The sequence below is a fragment of the Rhopalosiphum maidis genome, chromosome 2 (assembly GCF_003676215.2).
Source record: "Rhopalosiphum maidis isolate BTI-1 chromosome 2, ASM367621v3, whole genome shotgun sequence".
Classification (NCBI taxonomy): domain Eukaryota; kingdom Metazoa; phylum Arthropoda; class Insecta; order Hemiptera; family Aphididae; genus Rhopalosiphum; species Rhopalosiphum maidis.
The window spans coordinates 14,126,269-14,141,410 of NC_040878.1; positions in this window are offsets into that span (position 1 = coordinate 14,126,269).

Below are 15,142 nucleotides of genomic sequence, written 5' to 3' on the forward strand. Positions count from 1 at the left end.
AATAAGAACCACATAAAAAATCAGAAAGATTAATTGTACGGTAATTAAGTTTTGAAAGATCAACACCACTTTACATACACATTGCACATACTATATAAGTAATTATTTTATATTATCAAAGCATAGATATTAAATATCACCCTGTTCTTAAATATTATGTAATGTTTTTTATCGTCCATAGTATTGGGTTGTATGAGTGTTGCGGCTCTATTAATAATGATTTAATTTAATATTTTATTTACGTTTCATACTTGTCGTCTACTAATATGAAGTTTAATATACAGTGTTCCGATCGCACTGCAGGGATCTCCGGAAATGAGACTTTTGACTTACTGGCAAAATTAACATCTTCATTGTACTGTTCTTCAACCAGTCCGATATCTTGGTCTGACTTTTATCGAATATTAAAAAAATGATGTTGATAAATTATAGCTATAACTAAAAGTTCAGCTATTGGGAAAGTTTATTTCTCATTTCACCATATTGTAGAGAAACATTTTTATCATACAATTTTTATTTCTTTTCTAGTTTTATAAATTGAGACTATCTAGCAAATAGCAATATTATTTCCCTTTTTATACATTTTTTCTATGCGGATATATACCTTCCTATACCTTTATACGACCTAAACGATCCCCCCTCCCATCGGTATTCCGCCGTATTCGTCATAAGTTTCCAGTTCCAGTTATCTGCGACATTCCATCATGTGTAAATTCTTTTTAACAGTCCATGTATTTTCTTCCGACACAATAACATCTCATTTTAATTAATTATTTTGAATATCCCAGCTAACCCTCAGTCTATATTTTCTTGTAATTCTCACTTTGTGATTTGGTTCACACTCAAAGTCAATCATCAGGCTGAATTTTAAATATAAAAAAAAACTGTTTTCCTAATTTAATAACTCGTCGTGTATTGATTTATATACTTATTTTAAATTGTAATTATCATAGCTAATGGTTTTATACCAAGTTTACTTAAATAAAAAAAAAAAATGTACGGTGTATTTAGGACGGTTTATTATTACCAAACTAAACTGTCCTAAATACACCATTCTACAACAATAATACAATAGCCAAGAGATAAAATAGTAAAATAATATTATATTTTGTCGACATTCGTTTTGTTCCTCCCACAGTGGCAGCGAAATATTTACGGAATCGTCTTCAATAGCAATTATATTTTAATAGCTATACAGGTCGAAGGTTTAAGACGAATTTTATTGACAGACTTAAACGACGTTAGTTCTGACGTATGTACGTTATTAAAACACAGAGAGATGTTGAAAGAATTGAAAACGAACAGATTCATCACGGACTACATTTTACATAGTAATTATTGCAAACTAAAAATTAAAAATCTGTACTTACCGTTTTGTTCTCCTGACCTCAATGGCACGACAATTGTCCGAGGTTTCCGCTACATCGCAGTCTACACACATACACACACACACACACACACATTATGATATGATAATATGTACTTAAATACGCGTATTAATGCGTCAAACGGACGTGTGGATATTATTAATATAATTTATAAGCACTGGAGTAGCCAATTCCGAGCTGCGGTGTGAGTGTGTACGTTATCGAATGAATGTTATCGGACGATGAAAGGGTCAACGTTGTGCCGGAATCGGCGTAGTCGGCGCGTCTACAAATCCGAAGAAAACAATTTTTAAACAAAGCCGCTTCTACGTTTTTTAGTCGCTCTTATTTTATTTAAATTTATTTATTTTAAATTTTTTTACTTTGCAAATAAAATACCGCAACCTCTTGTGTTGGCGTTTTGTGGTACCGCGATTTTTTGCGATTCGCTTTTTTAGTAATGTTTACACGATATTGGTAAATACTTATTTATACATCAGAAAACTGAAAAGGTAACTCACATTGTAATATTATAAAAGTTATATAAAGTAAAAAACTCTTTTACGGCATCGATTTCATCTCACCATGCCGTCATATTATTTGATATTGACGATAGATTCAAATTCGTATTCAATTTTGCTTAATTTTTAACGAGCGAGACCGTTAGTTGGTATTTTTTTTTTTTTTTGAAAGCCTATTATTATAATATACATCATTATTGTATAGTTTGTATATAATGGCGTATTCTTTAGCCATAAACTTCAAAATTCAAAATTTAATAATACAGAATGAGAGAGTTTGTAACAGCTATGTGTTTGACAGTACAGCTAGTTTTATAGTTTCGAAAGACTGCGTGCTTTAATAATTGAATACGCGCATATTCTACTTTCATCAAAGACGTCTCTTTTTATATATTAAGATATATATCTTAATTCGCGGTCAGGAGTTACCGTAAACATTGGGATAAGCCGTATTTTTATCTCACTGGAGATATATTGGACAATTTACGAGTAGCCGTATGTCAAGGCTGTGTCAACTACCTATTATTCTACCTATTATTTATCGGCAAGCCTTCACGTAGTATTTGTTGCATTACGATATTATTTTGATAATTTATTAGTCATTTAAATAAATATCTTTAATATGAAATATACCTATATTATATTCTATATTGTCCATTAAAGACCGTTTGACTATACATTATAGTAATTTTTTATATATAAGTTAAATTGCTTATTGTCAAATGTATTTACCGACTTCAGATTCGTTCCTTAGAATCAGCTTTTCACGAAACACTTAAACTGCAGATTTATTTCAAAACAATAATTACAGCGTACATTTGTGTATGTTTACGCACTCAGACGTTCAATAGACTGTTGCAATGCATTATTATTGTAATCATGTCCATTAAATGACCGCAATGTTAAATACGATGTATCTAATATGGACACACTCAATGCATACCGTTGTTCACGATTTACATAATTAAAATCAACTTGTGTGATCTGTAGGAGGACAGTAACTTAGTTTAGCAATTTTAAATTTATTTTGCAAGCTATGTATAATGACATAATATTTAATAGTTGAATGAGCTTTAATAGTAGTACATTTACAATTTTAAATTGTTAACCGTTCACATTTCTTTATTGAAAACAATTTGAATTTTAAATTATATATAACATAAAAACATAGAATATTTTTATAGTATTTTATTAGAATTTAATAATATATAATTAAATCTAATGAGACTGCAAAAACATTTATTTTTTTTTGTTATGCGATTTTTTTTAATACAATAATTTAAAAAAATAATAATAAATGTGTATACGTATACATTTCGATTAGTTTTTTTATGAAGTAATGTCATTCACTAATAAACATTATAAACGACTAAGAATCGAAATATTTATGTAGTTAAATTAAATTACTATAGTGAATAGTTTAATATAAACTTTAAAACAATTTATTTTTTGTAGTTTTTTAGTGTTGATAAAATATATGAGTTAAATAATTGACTGCGTTGAATGCGTTCATTCAATTACAACTGAAATAATACTTATTTAAACGTATTATGAGCTGCATGACGTCTTAATTAAGTTAAATATTCTAAATTTGTTGCTGGTACTATATTATATCGCTTTGTTTAATTTCGCGGAAAATCTTTGGAATATACAAAATAAATATTTTTTTTTGTTTTTCTTTTAATATCAACAACAATCATAACTATTTTTCTAAGAATATACTTTTACGTAAAACCCAAAGCCTCAACTATTGTTTGTTTTTATTATTCAATTTTATAAAATCGGTTGGTAATTTATTAATGGTTTTAAATTTTAATCTTTAGCGTTTACAGAAAAAGAATAGTAAAATTTTAAATATTTAAATACCTATACATGGTTATAAAATATTATAGTAAGGGATTAACTATAAAATGTTTGTTTAAAATAAATGATTATTAATGAGTTTTTAATAACTTGTAACTTGGTGAAACATTTTTAGAAATCATAAGAAGGGCACAACGTAGTGTTTACTGCGTACAGATATTATTAAAATTCATGCCATATAACGTGTAATATGTTGACAATTGTATGTGATGGCTGCTTGTATTCATATACATATAATATATTAATATGTATGTAAAATGTAAATATATTTCGAAATTGCCTGTTTTAATTGTAAAAAACTATAATCAGTATACTGATCTATAGATGTATAGAGAAAACTAATAAACGTTTTAACTTAATTTTGAAATAAATTAATGTACAATATAGATTTGCGCATTTTCGTACGATAACAATGAAATTTGGAGTGCCAGTGGCATCATAGTATTATATCATATTACAATCAATTACTTGATAGAGATGATACGTTTTTTTTAGGCTGCATATAAAAAAAAAATGGATATTTTTTAAAAATGAAGTATTGACAATAAAATATTACTGATTTGGTAAACATAAAAGTAATATTCGTATTCATATTTATTTTGAATTATAATTAAGTAACCAAAATAGATTTAAAGCGTGCTTTACAATTGACCCATTTTAATGTAGATAAGTATGATTTGGGCTCCGTACAACTTTTTTTCTGGCTGATTTCAGATTACAGTACTTAAAGTTTTCCTTAGAAAAGATGACCATATTTATACAAAAAGGACAAACGATTTTGACTCAACTAAAAAAAAACCTTTATAAATTGTATAGTAATTTTTATATTTTTATTTTTTTAACGATATTTCGAAAAAATTATTTGCCTGTTATATCTAGTAAGGGTCAAGCCCTTGCTATGGAATTTTACGATATTATACTGTGCAATATACCAATATAGGGAATTTCTCATGATTATTGCTGACAACTGTTTGTCATCACACAACACTTATTATTTGAACACGGTTTTTTTTATAATTATTAACTTTGGCTTCAATAACAACTTAATGTAATATTATAATTATATTTTATTATATTTTTTCCGCACATTCCTACACAGATATGTTATTGGAATATAGCGTGATTTAAACGGGATTATTTATAAGAAACGGGAAAATAAGCATTCCGTTTGAAGTTTGTTCCCTAAAAACATATAATGCTCAAAGAAAAGACAAAATCTCGTTTTACACGGTGCGTATGGTTTACTCTACCTTAGCAATCAACGCAAAACATAATTACGTTACCAAGTACCATAGCAATCTCGTTGATTAGTTTTTTTTTAATTATATGATTATTATAATTAAATTTTTAATTACACTTATTCAAATTTTGTATTTTGTATGTGCTATGGTAAAATCAAAACTCATTTTTATAATCAAAATAGTTTGGAATTCATTATCATTTCTTTAAAAATTAAAGTCCAGAAAGCACGTATCTATACACTATATACACTAATACATTATAGACTACCTGCTGAAAAAAAACATATCTATGATTCATTGTGTTTCCACACAGCGAAGAAAATATCAAATATCAAAAATATCGTTTTTTGTAATTATTCGCCTACATTTCCCCTATGTGCCAATTCCTAAAACTGAACCACAACAACTTGCAGTGTTCGATTTTCATAGTCTGTATCAAAAATAATTATTTATATCACCACTTATATTTTGTGGTTTATTACTCACAGTTTCTAGTGCTACGTATAGCTGCAAATCACGTAACGAAAAAATATACCAATACGTAACATCGGCAGTTTCTTATTGTAATAATGTAATTTATGATCGTTTTCAATTCGTAAGTGCAAAAATCCTCCGTTTTGATTTTCGCGTACAAAAGATATCACAACCGATGCCAAGACTGAACCGTCCAATAACTATATAAAATCATATAATATGTACTTTCATTCATAACGTCTCGGCGACAGCATACTGAATGTCACGGTTTTTTCGATAAAATATTATTATACAATATATATTATAGGTACCGTATCGGTATAGGTATGCGCGAGGTTAGGTATACACATACGAAAAGGGTATATAAATATATATAAAAAAAAAACATTTCGATTTCGCTCGACGCGAATAAAACGATCTATTCGTATTTGTTGAATATTTATTATATTTATGCAGTTCAAAATATAAGTAGCTGAACAAAAATTACGGTTAGATATTCAGTAAAAGGCCTACATACTTGTACGATGATTACACGCGAGTAAGGTTAGGTCAATACTACACGGCGTTTAATTAAACGCGACATTCAATTTATTATTTCGTGCATATAGTAATTTTCTGTAAGTGTAAAGACAAACGCATGTCCTTTCCGAGATTACTCGTTTCAATTAAACCTATAACATAATGTCACGGGATGGATCGAAAACACAATGTATACGAAAGTCGGTAATATCAACGCGTATCATGTTTGTATGGTTAAAGAGTGTTAAAGAGTGTGTATGTATATGTATTTTTTTTTATCATGATCGTGGTATTTCAAAAACGTGATATGTGAATGCGTGTTTTATTTGTTAGATAGAAAACACGTCTCCAGAGAGGTATAGTAATTGAATAAAATTTCACTTCTGTATTTATTATGATTGCAAAAAGCACAAACAACGCGGAGACATTCTTTTGAAACCTCAAAAATAATTCCTAGAATGCGACAACGAAATCGAATCACATTTAAAAACGATTTTCGTTTTCCACGAACTTGATGAAAAGCATTCATAATCACTATATAATATATATATTTTAACTGTTTGTCTCGCTCCGTGATATTTTCTCTGAATTTTAAGAATTAGTCTCGCCGTTATACGAGCGGGCAACTTACGTTTCACTTTCGGGTAAGAGTATAGGCACTAATCCTCTGCGAAAATTAACGTGAGCTTTTTTCGTACTGCCCCGCAGATGTACACTTGTACAGGAAAACACACCGTTGAAAAACCGTCCGTGACTATCGTAATATTCCTGTTGCCTATACTGCTGACATGCCCAAGCCGTCGTTCCGCACTGCGGTGTCGACAATACAATATATTAATATTATATGTGTAGGTAATATATTAAAATATGATTAACGGACGGGGCATGGGCATTCGTATTGGTTAAACAGAGATCGAAAATAAATTGTGAAAAATTCACTCGGACACTTATCATTATTTATTGTACGGTCCTTCGTCTCGTCGATCACGGTCAAATGGACGCCGCGTAAATATAGAGCGATCGGTACGGATCGGGAGGCGGCTGCAGGGCAAGGTTGGTGTGGCGTTGATATACATTATATTATATATATATATATATACGCGCGTTTACTGTGTGTACCTATATATGAGTATATAATAATATAATACGTAGAGGAAACAATTGATCCCTATTGACCCACACGCTATAGCTCGGGACCGCTCCTATAGCAATAACACGGTCGAGTAATGATGTACGTATAAAAGATTTTTAAAAAAAAGGTGTTACACAAACATATTGCGCGGTATTTCGATTTAATTACTATATATATAATATTATGTTATTATATTTTCGTTTCTTTTTATAATCTCCGCACGTGCGCTCTGTATGTTTAGGCCGATTACAATTTATATAATATTGTAATGTAATATATATATATATATTTGACGTTTTCCCTACATATATATATATATATATATATAATACTGGAGCACGGCTGCTGAATCATTTTCGGGTTGTACCTCGAAGACCGCAGCCACATATATTATACTCACGAGATCAAACGACGCGGGATGTCGGATTTATAATATCATAACGAACAGTTGAGCGCGTATAGGCACCTAATACTTATACATAGTGATGGTTATACGCTGTATAAACAGGTCTGGAACAATAATTCCTCGCAGTCTGAATACCGGGCTTGATTACCAAAAGCGTTTATTAAGTATCACACTATTACCTATGTCCTGTGTAGTGTTTTCTTTCCTATTCGAGACAACGAAATATAACATGTATAATGTATGATATGAAATATCGTGAATACAATTTTTATTTAAATTACGTTCTACCTGTTCAAAAATTTTCAAAAGGAAAATTTCATTCTCCAATAAACAAATATCGAAAATAAAAATACAATACTAAGATTTTTCTTATATATTTATAACTACATTAGATTAAAATGTATTCAAGTAATTTTTTATCATATAGTAAAAAACCTTTATGTTTAAGTATGCTATCAATTTTTGATTTTTATTGTTGAGTGTTATGTGCTGATATTTTTTATAGTAATATTAGTCAATTATTTCAAACATTTTAGCGTCCACTATTATAGTGCGGACTAATAATATACTGTGTTACGAGTTTCGTGTTTTTTATTCTCGGCCATTACTGATCAATATCATACATCGGGTAGTATAATATATAATTATAGTTCCTATGCAATTAAGTCTTATGGCACTAATATTGCCACGACGATGCATCGTTTCTATAATGTTAAAATCGTTTTGAAAATTTTAAATTTTCAAACTATTTACTAATAATCAACAAATTCATGATACATTCTAAAATTGAAGCATTTTCTCTCGGTTAGTTTATTTTGTCGATAGGTGATGGCGCGCGCGCACGTGTGTCTGAGTGCACGAAAAGGTGGAAATTGAAATCCTACACTAATTATACATTATATATAATATATAATATGCATGTCGATACCTTTATAGTTTATGGATTGTGTGGTCTATATAGGTTATACGAACCGACTGCAGTGTTAAGACGTATCATTATAATATCGAAAGTATTATTCATGACCCACCGCCCGAGACATATCATCGAAGGTGATTGAGTTATTGCCGTCTCTAGCGTGTGCAACCGACGTACATGTGTAATTTGACTCGTGTTTTTATGTCTATAGAGTATAGGTGATTAGCGTAAATCGTCTTCGTTCAAGGGGCATATAATTATTAATATAATTTGTGTGACTTACATCATGTATTATACCATAATATTTTAATCACGCATAGTCTTACAGATGTAAACATGTGTTATACTATACAGTGTATGGAAACGAGGGGATCCATTTCACTCCCAATTTAACCGCACAGGAAATACTAATTTTTCAAGTATAAATTATTATAGTTTTATATGTTTGCAAGAATTTATAAAACATTTTTTTGATATCTTAATCTGACGTGGAATACTTGTCCAGTAATAAGTATAAGTAATAGTAAATACTAATTAATATAAGTATATATATACCTATGTATGATATCACGAACACATGATATAACCATCCGAGTGTTTTACTTTTTATACTACACTGTATACCGTATAATAAAATATTGTGTTGTCTCCCCGAGCAGCTCGCCCTGGCCATAAAACAATAAGACAACTTGGTTATTATATATTGCAGTCTATTAAAGCGTATTTACCGGATTAATTGGACCCATTATAGTCGATCTAGTTGTTTCCTGTGGCTGGGCAAAGCGAAATTGTCTTCGGAGTGTCGACGAGTGACGGCCAATATAATAACTATACTAATAACAGTGCAGGCGACGGATAACGCCGGATGAGCTAATTAGGATGTTTAAGGCTCTACGGTCTATAATATACGTAAAGGTTTGGAAGAAGGATGTGTCAAACAGAGAAACAGAGAAAGGTGGATAGAATAATGTAAAGACAGAAACTGTTTATGAACGATATACGATGAAATGGATATGCTGCACATCGTACATCACGTAAACAATTATAATACGAAACGAAAAAACTTTTACATAATATTATTATTATTTATTATAGCACACAACGTATATGATACTTTAAAGAATTAAAAGTTAACTTTAATAGATTGTATATTTTGTTTGGACTAATATTTTCTAACGTTCTATAATGTCTTTATAATAACACAATGAGGGTTCAGTTTCTTTATTGACACACACACACACACACACACACACACACACACACACACACACACACACATACTCATACATCTAGTATTCTAGTACATAATAGACTTAACACCTATTGTCCTAAACATAATATTAATACAGTAGCCCTGCACGATTTTTTCCATACGTCCATGAACACAACATTTGGGTATGTTGTTATATAATTAAACTACATGTCTACTATAAATGTACTATAGTAAAAATGTGAAGTAAAATTTTATTTTATTTTCTCGGTTGTATTGTAATGAAATAGGCAAATCCGTGCCGGTTGGAAAAATAATAAAATATTTGTTATATGTAGGCGCGTTATCAATTTTCGCTAAATAATATAATTATACAACAATGAATTAAAAAACAAAATATTGATACTCTAGTTTTTTAAAGCATAATTTATTTAAATCAGTTATAATCGTTAGTAAAGAAAACAGTGAGAGATGAAATACATTTTCAGTTACGAATAATAATTGTAAACCTACCTACGGTTTATAAAGTGGAAAAGACATATTTGCTAAACCTTAAATGTCTTCAAAGTCTTGCAAAATTAATGAAAACGCCTACTATGATATACAAAATAATTTTCGTGAGTTGTCGGTGTTATTGTGTGCTTACGTTAAAGTAAATATTATATACATTTTTTAAAATAATTTTAGTTTATAATTAAATATAATTTATTGTGATCACTACCTTAATTATATTATTTATTTAATTCTATTTGCAATGCAATTTTTGTCCGTGAATTTTCATTTATAAATTCATTAATTCAAACTTTTTGCTCTTTTCCCCACTATAATCTGGGACAAGTGTTGAAAAGTTGAGATATTTTAAATTAAAATGTTCTTTTGTAGGTACTCAAAAAAAAAAAAAAAATGATTTAAATATTCTTCGAATTACTTAATTTAATAGTCACAGCATGTATAGTACAACTCAAATGATTTATTTATTTTTGGTCGGAGGTTAGGTATAACTTTAACTAAAAAGAAACTAAAATATTATCATTTTAAAACTAATGAGCTAACGCCAATGCGTGTAGAATCGTTAAGAACTATAAAAAATATTATTTTATGTCTATAAAGTATAAATAATAAACACTAATTTATTAACACTTTATTTAGTCATATATTTATTTAATATTTTGTGTGTAAGGTAGGGCCGGCGCTAGAAATGTCTACGTGTCAAGATATAATTTTAACACCCCTAGCTATGATTTTACCATTCTTTAAAAATACCACTCCTGAAAAAAGTGTTATTAATGACACCGTAAACTTGAGCCTACCTAACATCATATATACCTTAAACCGGCTACGGTGTTAGGTTAAAATATTAAATTATAATAATATATATGTATCATTATGTGATGAAACTAATGTTTAATTCAATGGCGTCTGTTTTTTTATAGACCTTAACTTCAAAATGAGGAGCCTCTGTTTTGTGTAAATATTAAATATCGTGTTTGTTAATACCGATTTCGCTAGTAGTGACGATGACGATTACGGTTCCATCGATTGTATTGGCTAGACAGTCTGGGCACAGACAATTATTTGTATTAATATAATCATCGATTGGTTTTCCTGGTCGGTCAATTACCTTTAATACTACGTCAGTAGACAAATGCCAACCCCCCACCCACACTTATTGTAGGTCACCAACTACCAAGTATATTGTATGAATATAATATGAAAATATGCGGTTAACTCGTTTTAGAGTGTAAAATTGGCATATATCGCGAGCGGAGATAATAATAATAGTGGAAAAAATACCACTACGACAGGGGCGACAAATTATTATACAAACGCTGTGCCGGTCGTCGTGTTTGGAGACTTATAAGTTATAACAGTGTCGCGGTATTGGCTTTCTCCGTATACGAATAAATTATTACGCTGCCTCTAATACGCGTGCATATAGTTATAATATCACAATAATAGTGTACCTGTGGTCAAATATAAAATATAACAACATTAACGACAGAATAAAAACGTAATATATGTACAACACACCACCATTGTAATTATACTACCATTACAATATTATATAGTGTATAATACCTACGTCGCAATAAATGCATACCACCGTAATAATATGAACCTGGTTATTTTTTTGATTTTTATGTACTTTACTACATAATAATATATTATAGTCTATAATATATAATACATACCTGGACCGAACCCAAATAATTGAAAACGTTTCACGGAATCACGGCGACTCCATGCGATGAGTCCACAGCAGCAGGTGGTCTCGTTCACACGTAGGTACAATCATTTCGGAAGTGTACTCTTTTCGTTTCGCGATCGCCAAATATTATTGTATCGTTTAATTTTATATAAGTGCGCATATCATGGTACACTCGATCCGATGTACCCCATCATGTACTTATACGTGCAAGATACGTAAAGTCGTATGTATATACAATATAGTTATCTATAGCAGCAATGGTGGTCTTAAAAAATTCAACATTAGGATATCAGACGACTTTCGTGTCTTTCGACAATTTAGCGCTATTCAATGTCTGTATGATTGCTTTCAAAGTTCATGTATCTATTATACATTTGCAGTAGAAGCTTTGTTTTCAATAGGTACATACAATATTTAAAGTGTGTTGTTCAAAAAAGAAAATTGGAATTTTTCGTGTCATGTCCACGATAAACTTACGTAGATATTCCATTTAATCGTATTTTCATTCAATAAATTCACTGAAAAGGCAACGAGTGTAAGTTTTGGTGTTTTAACGAGTTTTTTATCGTCGATGTTGTAGATAAATTATTATTATTGTACTCCGTTTAATATACCTTTTTGATATATTTAACTATTTCTTTTAAATTATACTCAATCTGTATTAACATAAATAGTTTTGGAATGTATTATTATATTATAATCGTCAGACGACGTTTTTTTTTGTTTTTGACCGTGTGATGGAATTAATCGTTTGGCTTTTGACGTACAGGTTATTGAACATGAGGCAAAATATAAAAATTAAACACATAATTATACAATTATGATTATATTATAGAAATAAAATGTACAATGTACATAATATTATTATATACATATGGGTAGCGCTTACGTTGTACATATAATACGTATAATAATGTAAGTGTCGAAATGAAATTGATTATTTCGCAATGAGTGAAACGTCACACACGAGGGCCGAAGTTGGTTTATTGTTATCGGGAGAAGAACAACAATAATAATATTTAGTTACACCAATTAACTCGAAACCATAAAAATAAAATAGTCATTTTAACGTCATATTATAGTAATTTTATTATATTACTATACATATGATATTATATGAGTGTATAACGTGTTCATTTTTTACCGACCGTAATTTTTTAGTGCTTTATGATATTTTTTTCATTTCCGAAGGTTAATAACGTTGAAATAAAATGTGATAATTCTCATTCGGAAAACGATTATTTTGTATTAACAATCAATCATCCGTTTATCTTTATATGGCAAACGGCTTGTGACAATCCGACAGGGCTTCACGATAGCATTGCTTGAAAGAGCCTGTACTCACGGTATCATATTATATTATTGTATATACAGCTATGGCTCGAACGTTATATCAAGTGTTATTATAAGACACAATAATATGATACAAATTGATAAGCCTATTATTGATTTACAGTATCTATTCATTTAATATTTCCATCCGTTGTGATCGGTGATTGTCGAATTAACTGTTTAATATTATCACTATTCAATTTCGTACTTTTTTTAACATATACTTTTATTTCATTGTTTTACATTAAAATGTAGAAATTGAAAAGGGAAGGATAGCCCAATCAAGAATATTCTACCCACAGAATATTTCCATAAACTATAGTATTTCAAAATATTATAATACTATGTACGTGATATGTCTACCTTCTAAGTGATATACTACCTATTAACAAATTGTAAATAATATAAGATATATAGTTATATAAATGTTTATAATATTATACAATTTTGATCTAATATTTGGTTTATATTATATTATTTATATTGCTTATTAGTTGATTACAATATTATGAGAGTGGTTGTAACTCGAGTTACAACCATTGTCATAATTAGATATACTCAAAAATATAAAACTGTTATTTGCATAGTTTTTACACTTAAAGATCTCAATATTATTATTCTCTCTGCATTATAAAATATTCCATTTCAACATTTTAATCCACCAAAATCCCCTATTATTAAATCTTATTTTTTTTCCGTGTAATTCTCCCAGTCACTTAAAGTTTAATTAGCCACGCGATTTCCTAAATGTATAATTGGGGGTGGGAGGAACCCTTTCGAGCTAAAGTAGCGTTAATGGACGTTCCCCTCATCCAACCCGTCAAACCCTGTAAATTTCATCAAAAATATTACTAATTGTATTTTTTCATATAGAAAATAATATCCATTTAATAATAATAAAAAATGTTCGCGATTTCCATGTATAAACATTTTTATATCACACGTATTTCTTGTGGAATGTAGATTGTACTAGTAAATTAACCATAAAAATAAAAACTATAAAGTATATTAATACACAATATTATATTGTTATTGGACGATAGATACATGTTCTTATTTTTCAATTAATATTCTAGATTAGTGAGTATATTATAAGTCATATATTCGTGTCCATTGTATATAAATTATAAGCTATAGGTAGAAAATTTAACACATATTACGATACTTCAAGGAGAATGAGGTATTATTTCAAAGATGTCAGAAGTTTCCGAATGAGACGTCAGTCATAAATATTAGAGATAAGTATTACGTTAGAATGTTTTGAACAAAAATCTCTGTCGAATAACTATATAATATCCCGATTTACTCTATATATAAAATAGGTATACGTCTTTCAGATTTAAACGATTCGCATTTTTGTCGTTCAGATTCGATCGCACCGAACGGTATACTTACTTTTATAAAAGTGGGCACCGTTGAGTGGATGAGATGATTTTGTCGAGATCTCATTCTTATTTGTATACGTGGAGCATCTATTTGAGTCCAAAAACAATATAAGCGCATGTTCAATTATGTATAAGAAGAGAGAAAAATCGATTTACCCACCGACTCTGGTGGTTAACGTTCTGGTGAGCCAAAATGACCTTTGAAAGTGCAAATTGTAAAAACCGTATAATATGTATGTGTTAGGTTATCCGTAGTGTTATTTGTTTCGATGCGCTCTATTTAGCACTCGCGCGCGGCCTGTCAGTTACAAGTCGTGTTTTATGCCAAAACCCTTCTCGTTGGTCGCGCGCGTGATCGCACGCAGAAAGAAAGTTTTCTCTCTCTCTCTCTCTCTCTTTCTCTCTCACCTCACGTATTTTATATTTGTGGTAATATATATATATTTTTTTTTTTAATCAGATTGCAATTACTTACTTTGGCGGGGTCGTGGATTATGTGGCGTAGGTCATGTTATATACGTGTATAATAATATGCACGATATTACAGCAGCATACGCCACACTCCAC